The sequence below is a fragment of the Sus scrofa genome, chromosome 6, assembly GCF_000003025.6.
Source record: "Sus scrofa isolate TJ Tabasco breed Duroc chromosome 6, Sscrofa11.1, whole genome shotgun sequence".
Lineage (NCBI taxonomy): Eukaryota > Metazoa > Chordata > Mammalia > Artiodactyla > Suidae > Sus > Sus scrofa.
In genome coordinates this window covers 32,193,729-32,212,630 of record NC_010448.4, presented here as the reverse complement: position 1 = coordinate 32,212,630, position 18,902 = coordinate 32,193,729, and positions in this window count along the sequence as shown.

The following is an 18,902-nucleotide window of genomic DNA, read 5'->3' as shown; positions in this document are numbered from 1 at the left end:
GTGTCTTATTGTATGGCTTAGAATGATAATGTCTAGGCCCATCCATGTTGCTAAAAGTGCCAGTATTTCATTCCTTTTAATGGCTGAGTAATATTCCATTGTGTATATGTACCATATCATCTTTAACTGCTCCTCTGTCGATGGACATTTAGGTTGTTTCCATGTCTTGGCTATTGAAAATAGTGCTGCAATATCTCGTTGTTTTAATTTGCATTTCTCTGATGATGTATAATATGAAGCATCATTTCCTATGCTTGTTTTCTAACTGTATTTGGTGAGGTGTCTTTAAGGTCTTTGGCTCTCCATCAAGTTATTTTCTTATCGTTAAGTTTCAAGAATTAGCTGTTTATTTTGGATAACAGTTTCTTATCAGATGTGTCTTTTGCAAATATTTTCTCCCAGCCTGTGGCTTGTCTTTTCATTCTCTTGACAGTGTCTTTTACATAGCAGTTGGCAAAATTTTTAATCACAATTTTGCCATAGGCATTATTAGGCTTTTCTCACCTTTGTTTAAATCATCTAATCTGGATAAATCAACCTAACAATTATTTTTAGAAACTACAGATAGGAAAGAATTGAACTCACTCAGCAGCCAAGGGAGAAGCAACACAAAAGAAGTAGCAGATGGTTCTCCTATCTTCATGGAACTTGTAATACTTACTAGAATGATAAAACAGATATAACGAAGAATTGCAAAATGACACAAACATTTGTAGTCACAAGCTACAGAGTAGGTTGCAAATGCAGCTTGGACCTGGTGTTGCTGCGGCTATGGCTTAGGCCTGCAGCTGCATCTCTGATTCCACCCCTAGCCTGGGAACTTCCATATGCCACTCAATTGTGGCTGTAAAAAGGAAAAAAAAGGCACAAAAGACATGGTGTTTTAACTGGACTTTATACAAATAATGTGAGTTTCTTTCTTTCTTTTTCTTTTTCTTCCTTCCTTCCTTTCTTCCTTTTTCTTTTTCTTTTTTCTTTCTTTCTTTTTCTTTTTCTTCCTTCCTTCCTCTTTCTTTCTTTCTTCCTTCCTTCCTCTTTCTTTCTTTCTTTCTTTCTTTCTTTCTTTCTTTCTTTCTTTCTTTCTTTCAAGGGCCACACCTAAAGCATATGAAAGTTCTCCAGCTGGGGGTCAAACTGGAGCTGCAGCTGCTGGCCTACACCATAGCCAGAGCAACTTGGGATCCGAGCAGCATCTGCAACCAAACAGCAGCTCAAGGCAATGCCAGATCCTTAACCCACTGATCGGGGCCAAGGATTGAACCTACCCCTCATGGATACTAGTCAGGTTCATTTCCACTGAGCCACATGGGAACTCCAGGTTTTCCATCTATAGTATCTAGACCAGCGCTTCTCAACCACTGAATTGTTGCCTAGCATAGAGGCAGTAACCCATTAGCCTGGCAAAGAAGTACAACCAGATTTTGCCCAATGTGACTTTTTTGAATGGGGGCACAACTGAAAATGCATACAGTTGCAGCAGCATCTGCTTGATGGACAGTTCAGTTGAGTAGGCAGAAAAACATAAAAGATGGTCCGAACTGCTGTTCATGGTGTCAAATGTGAGGTCAAATGGGCAAGAGCTTTTGAGTACTTAAGAGAGTAACATCAAGGCAGTAAACAGTTTTCTCAAATAGCAGGGCAGTATGGAAGGGTAACCACTAAAATGTTTCATAAACACTGGGAGACATGGTGGCACAGTGATGATGATCACATTGCAATTATTCCTAATTTGTTTAAATGTTGTTTTTTGTCTCCTAATCACTCCAAGAGGGCTGCCAAAATTCTCATATTTAAAAGTGTTCCAGGGAGTTCCCGTTGTGGCTCAGCACATTATGAACATGACTAGTATCCTTGAGGATGCAGGTTTGATCCCCAGCCTCGCTCAGTGGGTTAAGGATCCAGCATGGCCAAGAGCTGTGGTGAAGGTCACAGATGTGGCTCGGATCCCATGTTGCAGTGGCTGGGATATAGGCCAGCAGCTATACCTCCAATTTGACCCCTAGCCTTGGAACTTCCATATTTCGCAGGTACGGCCCTAAAAAGCAAAAAATAAAAGTGTTCCATGGAGTTCCCTGGTGGCACAGTGGGTTAAGGATCTAACATTGTTACTGCTCTGGCTCAGGTCCCTGCTGTGGCACGAGTTCAACCCCTGGCCTGGAAACTTCTACATGCCAGGAAAATTAAAAATAAATATTTTTTAAATTTAAAAATACTACTACTAATAATAAAGTGTGCCATGAATCCACAAAGTCTGGGATCCACTAATTTGTGTCCTCTCCCGCTCATGTGTTCTGCTTCATTTCATTGGTTTTGCCCTTAGGATACATGCTCTTTTTTTAGGGGCCACGCCTACAGCATATGGAGGTTCCCAGACTAGCGGTTGAATAGGAGCTGCAGCTGCTGGCCTACACCACAACTCACAGCAGTGCCGGATCCTTAACCCACTGAGTGGGGCCAGGGATCAAACCCGGGTTCTCGTGGATACTGATCGGATTCGTTTCCACTGCCCTACAACAAGAACTCTAGGATACAGCATTTTAATAACACTAAGCAAAACCATTTGTGGGCTATGGAATTTTGTGATTACCTGCAATGGTTTAAGTTGAGAAGATACTTTCTAAAGATAACTTTTTATTTTGAAAGGGTGTAAAACTCACATAAAGTCAAAAAAACAGTATAAATTTCCCACATAGGCTTCATCCAGTTCCCCCCAATAATTACATTTTGTATAACCCCAAACGTCATCAAAACCAGAAAACTGACATTGATACAAGACTTTGCCTCAGGTTGGACTGTTTATTTTTTTTCATTTTTAAAAATTTTATTGACGTATAGTTGTTGATTTACAATGTTGTGATAATTTCTGCTGTAGAACAAAGTGATTCAGTTATATATGCACACACATCCATTCTTTTTCAGATTCTTTTTCCATGCTGTACTGTTTATTTTTATTATTGTTCTTATTATTTTTTTTTAGGGCCACGCCCACGGCATATGGAAGTTCCCAGGCTAGGGGTCTAGTGGGAGCTACAGCTGCTGGCCTACACCACATTTTTTGACTTTACAATGCTGCAAAAGCAATACAAATTTGATAGAAACCTTACTTTGAATTTTGAATTTAGATCTTTTTCTAGGCTAGCCGTATGTGGTATAATCTTCTCCTGTTGATGCTGAGCAGGAGCAGCTCCCAGTCAGCCACATGATCACGGAGGTAAACAGCCAATACGCTTACAACCAGTCTGTACCCAGACAACCTTTCACTTTCAGTACAATATTCAACAAATTGCATGAGATATTCAGCACCTCATTACAAAATAGTCTAGGCTAGGGATGGAATCCGAGCTGTACTGCCGGCCTACACCACAGCCACAGCAATGCCAGATCCGAGCCGAGTCTGCGACCTACACCACAGCTCACGGCAATGCCAGATCCTTAACCTACTGAGTGAGGCCAGGAATCAAACCTGCATCCTCATGTATGCTGGTCAAATTCATTTCCTGCTGAGCCACAACAGGAACTCCTACAAAATAGTCTTTGTATTAGATGATCTTGCTCAACTATAGGCTAATATAAGTATTCTGAGCACATTTAAGGCAGGCTAGGCTAAACTCTGGGTTGAGTATGTTAGATGTATTAAATGCATTGTTAACATGATATTTGCAGCTTACTTACGATGAGTTTATCAGGATGTAGCTCCATCATAAGTCAAGGAAAATTTGTATACAAGTAGTCGGGGGAAGTATTTATTTACAAAAGAAATCAACCAGACTGCATTTTTAACTTTAAAAATTGAGACATTTGACTCCATATGTTAACTCAGTCAGCAAAAGTGAGCATAAAAGTTTAGTTTGGGTATCTCAAAATCAGAAAATAATGCTTTATTGAGTATGGAGTATATAATGGGCATTGACCTAGTGAATCAGAGATACCAAAATTCCCTTCATACAGCTCACAGTGCAGAGGGAACTACAAACCAGCAAATAGCATTGGGAACACATTGCAACAGCAAGAAATGTTCTGTGATGCTTCTTAGGAAACACAAGGGAACACATAAGGAAAGACACCTAACCTGGCTCTAGAAAGTCATAGAAGGTTTTCTGGAGGAAGGCGAAACCCGGAAATTACATAGGAGCTAGCCAGATACAGGAGGGGGTAGGAAAGACATTCTAGGCAGAGAAATAACCTGTGCTGAGACCCGGAGGTGAGAATGAGCATGATGGACCTAAAGGACACTCAGAAGTTTTGTGACTGGAGCCCAGCACAGGAGATGAGAGGCAAGTCCCGCAGCAGGGCACTCAACTCCGCCCACAGCTGCTCTGTCTGATACAAGAGCCCCTAGCCACACGTGGCTACTGAGACCTGAAATGTGGCTAGGCTTGACTGAGATGTACTGTAACAGCAAAACATGCACCAGATTTCAAAGGCTTACTACCAATATGCACATATATATCATAAAGCATCTCAATAATTTTTATATTGATTTCACATTGAGTTGAAAATGTTTTGGCTAATGCGGTGTCTTCTAGGTTAGGTTGAGAGTATAAACTTTAATCTGAGGGCAATGGACCCATGGAAGAATTTTAGGCAGGAAAGTAACATGATAGATTTTCAGCAAAGAGGATCACTCCAACCAAGGGGATGCAGCAGGAGTGAAGTAGGGGAGACAAGTTAGCCATTGTTGAAGTATTCCTGGGCTATAGATCTTCTGCCCAGCCTAACCTTCAACTCCCTAGGTCTATCCTGGTGCAAATCCTATTTAAACACGTGCCCAACGAAGGACCTCAGGGTGAGGTCAGAGCATCCTTAGAAATCTTATAAGAAAAGTTTCAAGGATGCTCAATTGCCAAAGCTTAAATAATTAGAGATAAAGTCATTCCTGGATGTTCTGGATGAGATTCAAAACTAATTACAGATTCCTCTCCATTCTCTGCTTTCCTTTGCCCTGTGTACATCAAAATGATAAGATCTCCAAAGAATCATTAAATTAACTTCCTTTGCATTCCAATTCTTCAGCGTCCCCCTGGCATCTCAATTCTCCATTTAGGGGACTTACCTCAGAGATGGGAGCTTAAGGATTGAGCGTGTCTTCCCCATCGTGCCCATCAGTTCCAGCCACTGGCCAATCAACAAGCAATAAGCGAGAGATTCTGCTATCAGCCAATCAGCAAGAGCAGATAGGAGATAGGGATGGGGAAGGAATCAGGGCAACACAGCGTTATTAATGGGTCTGTGTTGCACATTGTTAGTGACAGCTTTGGAGGGGATTTTAGGCAAGTCTGCAGATAACACTTTTTTTTCCCCCTAGATTGACTTGCCGTTGTTTATCGTCCTCATTGTTGTATTAATTGTTCCTGTTGTTTGGGTTTGGGTTTAGTGCTTGCTTTCTTCATTTGTTTCCGTTTGAGGATCTTCTTGGGCACATTGTGTAGATGGAAAAGGAGGTTTGGAGATAGATGTGCTGTTTGCCCTTCAGCATGGATGCAAAAATGAGTAGGGAAAGGGGTTTGCCTTTGCAAAAATAATTAACCTGGAGGGTTAACGAAAATAGTACATGCGGTGGGGTAGATAATGCAACCAGAAGGCATAAATCAAAGGGCACACATCAGCTGTCCTCTGGTCACACCAAGCCGGCAGGTGTGTTTTGTTTAACTTCAACAGTGACCATAAAATATTGAATGAATTGTCAGCCTTTTAAAAGGGGGGACTTTTTCTTCAATAGCTAGATTTCAGGCTTCTCTTGAAAAATAGGTTTGTGCCACACCGGACCTGTCTTCTCATATGGCTGGAGCAGCTGGGTAGCTGCTTGCCCATGCATCTTCAGTACTCCCCAGCCTCCCTCTGCCCCTCTGCTTTACATCCAGCCTCGCTCCCTCATTTGTATTATCTGCCAGGCCCTCGCAGACAGTTGGGAGAGCCACTCATAGTGTAAATGCCTAGGAAAATGGCATGAAGGCCATGCCCCTTACCTTAAGAGTGGTTACCTATGAGAAGGTCTTGGGACTGGGAAACACTCTCTGTTTTCCAGTTTACATCTATAGTTTTGAAGATTTTAAGCCAAGAATATATTCATGTTTTATTCCTACAACTTTAGAAAGCAATGTTTATTAAGAAATTACAGGGAGGAGCTCCCGTGTGGCTCAGTGGTTAACGAATCTGACTAGCATCCTTGCTCAGTGGGTTAAGGATCCAGCATTGCCGTGAGCTGTGGTGTAGGTCACAGATGCGGCTTGGATCTGGTGTTGCTTTGGCTGTGGTGTAGGTCAGTGGCTTCAGCTCCAATTCGACCCCTGGCCTGGGAACCTCCATATGCAGTGAGTGCAGTCCTAAAAAGCAAAAAGAAAAAAGAAAAAGATAGAGAGAGAGAGAGAAATTACAGGGAGTTCTTTGATCGCCTAGTGGGTTAAGGCTCCTGTGTTTTCACTGCTGTGGCTCTGGTCACTGCTGTTGCACAAGTTTGATCCCTAGCCCGGGAACTTCCACATGCTGTGGGTGTGGAAAAAAAGAGAAAACCTGAAATAAAAGTTGCAACTCTCATTTTTAAAAAAAGAAGAGGAGTTGTTACTGTGGTACAACAGGATTGGTGGTATCTCTGGAACAGTGGGAGGCAGGTTTGATCCTTTGCCCAGCACTGTGGGTTAAAGGATCTGATGTTGCCACAGAGGAGTAGGTCACAACTGCAGCTCAGATCTGATCCCTGGCGCGGGAACTCCATACACCATGGGGCAGCAGGAAAGGAAGGAAGGAAGGAAGGAAGGAAGGAAGGAAAGGGAAGGAAGGAAGAAAGGAAGGAAGGAACTTCTTAAAAGAAAGAAATTCAATCATGCATGTAGAAAACTGAAAATACCTTAAGAGCAGAATAAATGGATTACTACGGATTCTTAAAAGGGAGAGAAATTACCGTCAACAACTGGGGAAATTCTTTCCACTGGGTTGTGAGATTGTGCTAGAATCTCAATTCTGCCCATTATTTGACATTTAGCACAACAGGTGCTACCTGAGAGGAGGCAATGGACTTTCTGTGAGGAGATGCCCTAATACAGATAATGGCAAAACAGCCAAGTTGGAAGATCAAACAGGACTAGAATATGTGAAACCTTGGACATAGTAGATCATATTGAAGAAAAAAAATCTGGCTTAGACCAGTCCATTGTTCTCCTCTTGCTTTTACTAATACAAAAAAAAAAAAAAAAAAAAAAAAAAGCGAGACCAGGATTTATTTCTATGTCAGATTGACCTGTTGTGCTTTTGCCTGTCCCACACAGAGGCATGAAAAAGCATGACCATCAATTGGGTAAACCCCAGAAAAAAACTCCATTCTTCTCAATACATGCTGCAAGACAAGAGTATGTTCAAATGAACAAACACTATTTAAGTAGATCGAACAGCCAGTATCGATGGCCCTGATAACTTTGATCTTCTCAGCTTATTCTCTACGCTCCACAAAAGAATTCTTTAATCAAATTTTATTTTCAACTTTCCATTAAAACTGAAAATAAGAGAATCCCAGCATGTTTCAAAAGTCTACAGAAAGCAGTGAAAATAAACGTAATAGCTGGAATACAGCAAATAAAAAGAAATCACTCTTCTTCTCACTGACTTTTCAGGAAAGAGGTAGCACATAAATTACAATTTTCAAATCCATAAGGAACTGAAATTATTTGCCTATACTTTCAATTTATGGCTATGCAGACAAACCAGTTTTACTTTGAAGATTTTACAAATAATTCCCTTCATCTTAAAAAGAAGTTTGGATGAGATGAAACTGTTAGTCATCCCAGCTCTAGGAGCCTATGTTTTATGACAGTAAATTCACTCAAACAGCTGTTGTTTTTTAAATAACTAATTAGCACTATCATGGCTGGCTACTAACATTGACTGGAGGAAAAAAAGTCCAGCCGATGAATTATTTCAACCCATGTGATGATTTCTTCATTAGGTGTTATCTCTAAATTTCTGCTGCAATTGTTTTATTATAAAAAATAATGATAACATCCATTATGTACTGTTTTTACATGCCAGACACAACTTGTGTTGTCTTCTTAATCTTGACCTCAATCCTATTAAGTAGATACCATCATGTCCCCCATTTTATATATTACAAAATTAAGGCTCAAGGAGTTAAATAATTTTCTCAAGGTCCTAGAGATGAGAAATGATGGAGCCAGGATTCAAATCCAGATTGATTTTATGCCAACATTTTTGTTCTTATTCACTCCACCCTACAGTCTCCAGATTTAAAGATAAGCGTTTTTCTTGGAAGCAGCCAATTTTCATCTATTCCTTTGATTGATCGATTTGGTGACAGACTGTATAGTCTCTATAACAAAACTTCAGAAGGGAAATGGGAGACAATTTTGTCCTATCATTGTCCATCCTGCACATTTTTTATTTCCCTGTAGTTTTAATACAATGCTCCCAGAAAAAAGAATCAGGGCTCTGTAATTATTTTTGTCAAGTCTCAAACATGATCTGCCCTTTAAAGAAGATTCTTTATTGCTCAACCGTCTGCATGGTTCCTTTGACAATGAGTATGTCACTTTCATACCTTAGAGCTAAGTAGGATTGATATGATACCAAACAAATGTTCAGGAGAATTTACACTTGTGAAAACATGTTTCCTCCTGGAAGCCCCCATTTATCCATCGGGATGAATCATGGGGATGGGTTACAAGACAGTCCCCAGAGACAGGATTTGCTCCCGTGCTTTGATTTGTTGAGCTTTCATCTCTGAAAAGTATCCCTACAAAAGAAGCCTGTGAATTATCTTCTCCATGTCTTCTTGGTTTTGTTCATTTCAGTGGGAGAAGAGTAAGCCAGTGTTTAGACCCAAAAGCATCTTCCAAATGGAACATGCAAGTTGGATCTAAACATTGACTAAGAAAGCATACTCTGAGTCCAGTCTTATTATTTTAAACAGAAACGTTGTTTGGCCAGAAATTATTTCAGGACAGAGCCGATTCCAACATTCACCGTGGCTACAAAAAAAGATTCTATTTTGGCCAGCAGATACTTCCAAAAAAACATTTTTAGCCATCCATGGGAAAGGAGTGAGTGCCCCCTGGTGAAAATGTGGGAAACGTTTCCATATGTTATTTTTGGCTGTCAAGAAGGTGCAGATGTCTTCACAATAAAAATACACTCGCTATGAGTGCTCGTCTCCTTGAGAAGCGTTGGCACCCTTTGGCGCACTGGATCTACAGCGTGGCAAAGACACGCAAAGACAGGAGGACAGCCAAAGCCATCACCAAGACGCCGTGAAGATGGCGGGCACCGCAATTTACATGACCTGAAGGTCATGCGTGACTGTTGTTTTATTCATTATACTTTTGTTGCATGGTCACTTTCTTCCCCCCTCCAACTCCACTCTCCACCCATCTCCATCCTACTCTGTGTCCCTGAAAGCTGACCTGTAGGGACTCTATCAACATAGTTTCTTTTTCTGTGGCTTCTAATTGGATTCAACCAAGGGAAGACCCTCGTAGGGCCTCAGAGGATGGGAGGGGAGGACACTGGGGTATTTATTCCCAGAGCCCACTCCCTGCCAGTAAAGGTCGGGAGGGATCATATCCCTCACCTTGTAATCTCAGCTCCGTGACAGCGCTACAATATACCCAGAACCCTCTAGGTTCTGGTGAACTCTCCCATCCAAACCCCCTTACAAGTGGTTCATAGCTCCTGACTGTTGCTGGCCTGGGGCACTTCACCATTCTTTGTTGGGCTCCCTTAATCCCCACCCACACCCTTGTAAAAAGTCCATGCAGTCAGGGTACCCTCTCAGCCTCTGTGAATGGGTCATCACTTCCCACGTGTACTCTGACCGAGACAGTTCTTTGTCACGTTCCACATTTTCTACAAGAGGCATCTATCCCAACGCAACTCTAGGGATGCCAAAGGTTCCTGGCAGCCTCAGTTCCACCAATTCTGACCACTTAGCCTGGGGTGGAGTCAGAAGAATCAGAACGGAGATGCTTGTTTTCAGAGTCACACCCCACTATCCCGTTCTCCAAGGGTTTAATTAGCCTCCTGCCACCTTCTCACTCCAGCTGCTGGCATCCACGGTATCTGTACATTTTGAACAGGAAAAAAAAAGTTCTGTTTACATTCAGCCTTCACGTGCCTCACCAGGAGGGAAGGAGAACAGGTTGTTCCGTCAGGAAGGATCTAAAAGATTAAGCAAACAGTGGACTGGTTCTGTGGGTCTGGAGTTGGCAAGACTAGGAACTCAGTAAACCACAAGAACAGAAGGGCAGCCTGCTGGGGCAGCTCCCAGGGACCAGCCCATGGGTCGGGTTTTGACAAGAGAAAATAGACATCGTTAGACCTTGCCAGTTAGCCTTGTCCTCCAGAAATCCAAACTTCCTTCATTAGGCGATTATGAAAATGTCATCCAAGATTTTTGCCCAGATATACTTTCTGATACTGTGAATAGCCATGGTGAGGGGGGAGCGTGGACGTAGTCCCCAAAGCTGGGCTCAACTCCCAGGTCCACACCTCCCTTACCGTGTGATGCAGAAAAATTTTACCTGCTTTTTCTGAGAACTAACTGTCCTTAGCTGGCCAATGGAGATGACAACACCTACAGCACAGGATGGTCTTGAGAGTAAATGAAATCATGTGAGTGAGATGTACCATCCCAGACACAGAGCGGGACCTCAATGATACGATTTTGCTCCTTCCTTTTTCTTTCTCATGGTGGTGGCATTCCATATCTTCATTGAAATTCAAGAATTAGAGCATCATAGAAAATGGCTTAGATCTAATACAGAGATGTAATTGTTCCGCATCAAGGAAGGTTCTCCTTGCTTCCTTTCCCTTGTGCTCAGGATTAATACTCTTGGGTCATAAAATTAATGATAAGAGCTCATTATGGAAGACTCATTACACAACCGGCATAGTGCTAAGGGTTTTTTTTTTTTTTTAATTTTATGTTTATCAAAAATATGAATGCACCTATTCAAAAAGGTAAAGAGTTATGCAAATTTATGCAAAACTGAGCAACTCTTCCCCCTTCTGTCTCCCCAGAGGCCATGATTTCTAACTCTCTGAAGAGATTTTTGTGTATTTACCTTCACATAGCTAAACAGTATCCTTATTATCACTTCTTTCTTAGCCATGATCCACTGACCGCCTTCTATGACTAATAACAATGAAGCTTTTATTTATCCCCTGCCCTTCACCACACACTTCCCAGGATAACTTTCCATTCTCCCAACTCCCCAACTAGTCCGTCATTTTCTTAGATCTATATTCAGTGTTGACATGATGACTATGTAAATGCTGTTCACGGCTGAGTCACAAGCAAAGTAATGATTATGTTTCTTTCCTGTACAAATTTCAGTTTCCCTAGAGGTAATTGCCTTTTTCCACATTTGTTTTGTTTTCTGTGAACTTATCACTAATTCAGCTCCAAACTCTTTTTTGTCTGAATCTCTTTTTCAAATATTTAGATGATCAGATATTCTATCAACTTCCTCTTCTTACAGCCTACTGGAGGCCTCCAATAGGCTCTAACCTGAATCTGTCACCCTCCGGGCCTGGGGCACAGTATCCTAACCTGGGGTGTCCCCTCAACCTCTTCCCGTGGATTTCCTTTGGGTGGCACAGATCCTTCATTAGCTCCCTAAGAAAGGACATTGGGAAGTAAAACTTGTTTGAACATTCTTACAACAAAAACATCTTTATTTGGAGTTCCCCTTGTGTCTTAGTGGTAATGAACTCAACTAGTATCCATGAGGATGAGGGTTCAATCCCTGACCCTGCTCAGTGAGTTAAGGACCTGGCGTGGCCATAAGCTGTAGTGTAGGTCGCAGATGCAGCTCAGATCCAGCGTTGCTGTGGCTGTGATGTAGGCCAGCGGCTATAGCTCTGATTTGACCCCTAGCCTGGGAACTTCCTCCATATGCTATGAGTGAGGCCCTAAAAAGACCAAAAAAAAAAGTCTTTATTCCAGTCTCATACTAGATTGATAGTTTAGCTGTGTATAGAATTCTAAGTGGGAATAATTTTTCAAGTTCTGAAGGCCTTTCTCCATCATCTTCCAACATCCATTCTTGCTATTGTGAATCTTAAAACCACTGATTCCTGGCCCTTTTTTGTGTGGCTAGTTTCTCTCTCTCACTTGCATTTTTTTTTTTTTATTTGTCTCCAATATTCTCAGATATGTGGATGTGTCTTTTTCCATGCACGGTGCTGATAACTCTGTAGCCCTCCCTATCTGGGAACCCACCCTTGGCTTCTGAGAAATGTTCTTCAATTATCTCTCCTTCCATGTTCTCTTTCTGGAATTCCCATCCTTTGGATATTGTACCTCCCAGACTGGTTCTCTAAATTTTATTTCTCTCTGTCACTTCATCTTTTTACTCTACTTCCCAGGAGATTGTCTTGGCTTACTCTTTTCCTCAGCTTAACCCTCAAACTCTTCTGTTGAATTTCTCACTGCTCTCATTTTTAATTATTGTGAGTTCTTAGTAAATCATTTGTTCCCTAAATGTGTTTAAAGCATCCCATTCTTGCTTTATGCATGCAATGATAAAAGGATTCTTTTTCTTAAATTCTTTTCCGTGCATGGTCTCCATTTTTACCAGATTGTTTTGTTAGCATTGTTGATCATTTTTATTTCTATATTTTAGTGCTTAAGCTTTCTCTTAAGTCTGCTCATCCAGGTGTCTGCTGATTCAAGAGTGTGGGGAGAAAATACAGACTAGAAGTTCTGAGTGGGCCATACTGATTGAACTGGACTGGGTGATTTAGCTGGGTTGTTCTCTTGAAAAATATCCACAAAGCAGATCAAATTCCCCAGAAAAGACTCTATCTCCTAGGAAGGAAAAAGGCCAGAGTTTCACTTCCAGAATCTGAGTAAGGGGAGCAGTGGAGGTCTTAGCAACCGGAATCCATTCATTCACTTAAACCTTATGTTTTCAGTAGGGGAACCTCACCTTCAGGTATGTCTGGGATCCCGAAATCCAGAGATCCTCTGTTTTAACCTCTCCAGAGAAGAAATTCCGACTCCTTTTTGGGGGGTGCAGGAGGGCCAGTTGTTTAGCTGTGTGCCAAGTGGAGGGGATTTGAGGCTGGAGCTATTCTGAAACAGGCTTTCAAACAATCCTCCTGGATTCTGAACCCCTTCTTTACCCCATCTGTAAACCTGATTCCAAGCCTTTGGGTCTGTGGCTTAAATCATGTTGGTTTTTAGCTTTCCACCCTGCAGGCCTGAGGTTCCATTTTTGGAAGTGTGCTAAGTCTATGTACTGTTTTACCCTGTGTATGGTTAAAGGCCTCTCAAAATTGGATGTCTCCGTCTCCTCTCCCATGCATGTATTCCAAACAAAACATTTCATTTAGTGGTATTTCAGGAGAGAATGAAAGTCAGCGAGTAAGATGCATGGATTTCAAATGTTGTCTTAACTTTCCAAAAGTCCCACGAAGCACTTTACCTATATTATTTCATTTATTCCTCACACTCCCCCTCTAAGCAAAGTACAGGTATTATCTCCATTTCACAGATGTGGAAACCAAAACTCAGAGAGATTAAATTTACCGAAAGATGCACAACCAATAGGAGACACAACTAAGATTTAAAATTTGCTCTGACTGACTCTAAAGCTTCATTTTCAATTACCACGCTAATGCAAAATGAACAGAAATCATGTAGCTCTAAAAAGAAAAACATATCATTATGACTATAAACCCTGTACTCTGAAATTCCCTATAGTGAGCAGACATTATATGAAAACTAGACTAAGAGTTCTTGTTATGGTGCAGCAGAAACAAATCTGACTAATTACCATAAGGTTGCAGGTTCGATCCCTGGCCTCGATCAGTGGGTGAGGGATCCAGCATCACCATGAGCTGTGGTGTAGCTTGCAGATGTGGCTTGGATCTTGTGTTGCTGTGGCTGTGGCGTAGGCTGATGGCTACAGCTCCTGTTCAACCCTAGGCTGGGAACCTCCGTTTGCCACAGGTGTGGCCCTGAAAAGGACAAAAAACAAACAAACAAAACCAAATCTGTAATGAAGATAATGTAAAAAATAATTAATATATTTATTTATATGTGTGTGTATGTGTGTGTATGTAACAAAATGAATCATTTTGCTGTACATCTGAAATTAACACATTTGTAAATCAACTATATTTTTATGAAAATTAAAAAAAGGAAGGAGTTCCTGTCGTGGCCCAGTGGTTAACAAACCCGACTAGGATCCATTAGGACATGAGTTCGATCCCTGGCCTCACTCAGTGGGTTAAGGATCCGGCATTGCTGTGAGCTGTGGTGTAGGTCACAGACGTGGCTCGAACCTGGCGTTGCTATGGCTGTGGCAGCTCCGATTCGACCCCTAGCCTGGGAACTTCCATATGCCACAGGTGCGGCCCTAAAAAGACAAAAAAGGAAAAAAAAAAAGGAGAAATAGCTTCCACATGTTAAGCCAAAAATCTCTGTCCCTATGGAGTTCATTCATTTTGGTCTATGAAGTAGCAGAACGAACTCCCATGTCTCCTTAGCCTCCTTTTCTGTGGATTTAACAGCCGTGGTCCCTTCTCCCTTACCTTGTTTAAGATCTGAACAAGCACCCCACTTTCCTGCCACCCTCCTGGGACAAGCTCCAGATTGACAAGATTTTTATTAAAGTATTAGACTTAGAAGCAGATACAATATTCTAGGTGACACTTCATCTGCAGAGTTCATCAACCTTGGCACCACTGACATTTGGGGTAGGATAATTCTTTGAAATGGGGGCAGTCCTGTGCACAGTAGAATATATAACAGCATGTCTGGTTCCTTTTCTTTTCTTTTTTCTTTTTAGGGCTGTACCTGCAGTGTATAGAAGCTCCCAGGCTAGGGTTCAAATTGGAGTTACCGCTGGGGCCTACACCAGAGGCACAGCAACACCAGATCCAAGCCGCTTCTGAAAACTACATTGCAGCTTGCGGCAATGCCAGATCGTTAACCCCCTGAGCAAGACTGGGGATCAAACCCACATCCTCACAGACACTATATTGTGTTCTTAACCCACTGAGCCACAAGGGGAACGCTCTGGTTTCTAACTGTGACGAGCAAAGATGTCTCCAGACATTGCCAAACAGCTCCTGGAGGACAAAATCACCCCAAGTTAAAAATCACTAACCTAGGAGGTCCAAGATTTTCTGTCTGGACATTCCAGGTCTACTCTTAAGCCACCAGTTGTCAATCTTACATGAACTTCTCAGGCAATAACTACGAGTTTGCTCTTGCTTACTCTAAACTCCATCACCCAAAGTAAATACATACACACATAAAATAAAGTAGAATAAAGAGGCACTTGCCCAGAGAAAAAAACAAAATTTATTTGGGGGCCCCAACAAAGCAGAAACTCTCTCTTCTCTTTGCTCCTATAAAAGAAAGTTAATGGTTTTATTTTACCTCCGTGTCTCTTTCAGAAGAGAATTGTCAGCGTAGAATTAGACAAAACTTGAGTCTCTATGACCAAACGAAAAAGAACCAAGATCCAGAAACGAAGCACATACAAATTTAATTTCCCACCAACCCCTTCCCCCACCCCATTACGATGGGGCAGAGAGCAAAAAAATTCATGGGAAGGAGAGAAGTCCTATAGGCTGTCAGGTTCTTAGAATCGTCAGGAGTTGTCCAAGTCAAAATCAAAAATCTGGTCTCCATCCTATGCTTAATAAACAGGTTTTCTTCTTAACTGAATGAATAACAGCCTGGCGGGTACAAAGCAGACACTTAGAAATTAGGCAGGTGGTGTGTTTTAACCCTGGAACTGAAGGAGTGTCTTAAGCCGGGTTTAGTGTAGTGGGCAGACTTTTGAAATGGGCCAAAGGTTGGATCTTGGTTACGTTGTAAACTACAGAAATGCAAGTTTATGACTGTTTGCTTAACTCTTCTCTGTCAGACATACTAGAATGCTCTTTATAAAATGAAATCAACTTGCCTCCAAACTTCCGGAATAGGGGGGTGCAAGCACTTAGCCCAAGAAGGTAAACAAAGAAATCTACCCTTTTTTTTTTCCTTTTTCTGTCTATAACAAATGCACTTTGAGTTCTCTTGCTAGGGCACAGAGAAGGGAGACACATTATTTTGGTTTTGGTGTGTGTAACTGGAGGAATTCCTTCAAGCTTGGGGTGGGAAGCGGGCAGTGAAAGGCCAATGGTTGATTCCTTTGTTTGGTTTTTATTGTGCATGACTAAATGTATTAGACATGTTGGATCACAGAGAATATGCATCTGCGAGGCACGGCGCTGTTGAGTTTGTATGTGTTTTGCCTACTAATATCAGTGGCCCTTTCCGGCTACAAAAGGCCTCCCCACTCACGTAATATCTGAACTACTTTAATAAGAGTAGAGCTGGAACTTGCGATGTGATGCTTCCATAAGCAAACGAGAGCTCCTTCCCAACAGCTTTAAAGATAGGTGGGTTCATAGGCAAATTATTTGCGTTCTCTTCAAACACAAAAGAGGAACAGACCAGGGCTGGTGGCGAAGTAGGAAGCATGGCACAGGAAAGGGAAGGATGAACACAGCAGGTTTGAGAAACAATCCTTTAGAGCCTCCAACCAACTACAAGTAAATGCACATTTGTTCATTTAATCTTTTTAACAAAAACGCACGGACCCTCTACTATGTGAACGGAGCTTGGCTTGGCGAGGTCAGGTTCCATATGGTCGCTGGAAAGCTCCCAATTCAAAGGACAGATCATTCTGTAAACAGATGGGTGGGTTTTTATTCTTTGGCGGATGGAGCAGTAATGAAGCATTGCACTGGGCTACTTACTACCAGACACCAGGAGAAGAAATCTGAATGTCGTAAGGTTTTCATCAGCTTTCTTGTCGTTCCTCGGGAGAAGAAAAATGAGATTTACTTAATCGCAGAAGTATGACAAATTTCTTTCTTCAAATCTCAAAAATGTTTTTCAGTGAAGATTTTTCAATTGAGAGAGATTATTATTGGGCGGTGGCGGCGGTGGGGGGGCGGGGATCCTTGAAAATGTCTTTGCTCCATGTTTGAAAATCCCTCACCAAGAGGCTTACTGCAAGCTTTATTGCCATATCACAAAGCCAGGTGCTTTGTGTTTAAAACAAAGGTACTGCAGTCTGCTGGAAAGAACCCTGGGACAGGAGCCTGGGGTCTGATGGTGCTCCTGGCCGTCCCTCTACTACATGACCTTGGATAAGTCACTTTCTTCCTCTTTGCCTCGGTTTCCCCATTTACAAAAGGAGGACTTTGATCGGGATTATCTTCCAGGCCCCAAGAGCTCAAAGAAATCTTAAGATTAAATTTGTTCCTGCCAACCAGCCTGATATCATTCTGAGCAAACCTATTTGCTCCGCTGAAAGGCTGTGTTTCCCCATACACATAATTGAAGATATTTTATACCTGAAGTTACAATTTCACCACTTACCTACCAAATATCGTTTAAGGTCTCCTCCTTCTGCTTTGAAGTTCAAAGAAAGAGAGGACTCTGTATAATGAGAATGGCCCCTTTGAAATGTTCCCTTCGCAGCTGCAAGCTCGGCGCGGATCCTGCACTGTACAAAGGCGAGGCGGCTATTGTGATGCAGATGTGCTCTGAAGTGCGTCTGCAGCAAGAACATTTCCATGGGTCTTTACTGTATTTCTTCTATTATTCATAGAACACAATGTAAATGAAGCCATAAATTTTACCCCCCACACTAGATGTAGAAAGAAGATAATGGAAATTGTGAATTATGAATGAATCACTGTTATTGTAATTCCTTAAGGATCCTGATGGAGATGATTAAATTCACGCAAAGACACAGATTCGAAACTTTTATGCCTGAGTCTTTAGTAATGCGGCTTGGAATTTCACAAGGAATGGAATACAGATGATCTTGGTTTTGCATTTACCTGCCAAATTCGCTCACTGATAATGTACCCAGGCCTGGCCAGATCACCTTATTAAAGAAGAAGAATTCGTGCTTGGAGGGAGGGGAGAGTGTTGGGAAATGTGTGTGTTTTCCAACGATTTAGACATGCTGCTTAGGCTCTTAAACACAAAACAGTTGAAATCTTCACCACTGAGGTCTTGGAGTTTATTTTCTCTTTGAGAAAACCAGGAGAACAAATGGATGGTTGTCAAAGGGGAAAGGTGGGGGAAGGGATAAAATAGGAGGTTGGAATTAACATATACACACGACTCTATGTAAAACAGATCATCAACAAGGACCTACTGTGCAGCACAGGGAACTATACTCAATATTCTGTAATAACCCACAAAGGAAAAGAAGCTGAATATATATATGTGTGTGTGTATATATATACACATACTTACATATGAATCACTTGGCTGTATACCTGAAACTAACACAGCACTGTAAGTCAACTATCCTTCAATGAAAAATAAAGTAAAATAAAATTTAAAAAAGAAGTCCAGAGGGAGAAAGAACAAAATAATTAGGAGTCCCTATCTTTCATTTAAAAATGATCCAGTAATCTAATAAAGTCAAGGATGTAGGGTTTTTTCCCCGTCTCAGTTTGTTTTGAGAACAGGAATTCTGGTCCGTAATTATTCTCTCAACCCTGGTACCCAATGCTTCTCAGTAATGACAGTGGACCATGAGATTCAGAGCCGTTCTGGTTTTGATAATGATAGAAAGTGATTAGAAGTACTTCACTGATCTGAGACAAAGCCTCTGGAAAATTTCAACCTTAATCCACTTTAGTCTCGCGCCAGGCTTTTAGAAGGTTATCGTCCCCAAAATGAAATTTGAGATGATATTTAACAGTTCAAGTGTCATTCCGGAAAGAGTTCTCTTTTGCAGAACCCCAAAATAGATTTTTGACATTTTTATGCTACCGAATATGCATGAATTGATAAAGATATAGGCACACGCAGGCTTCTGTTCAGTAGCTGCTTTCAACTCTCAAACACAAAATAATTTAAAATT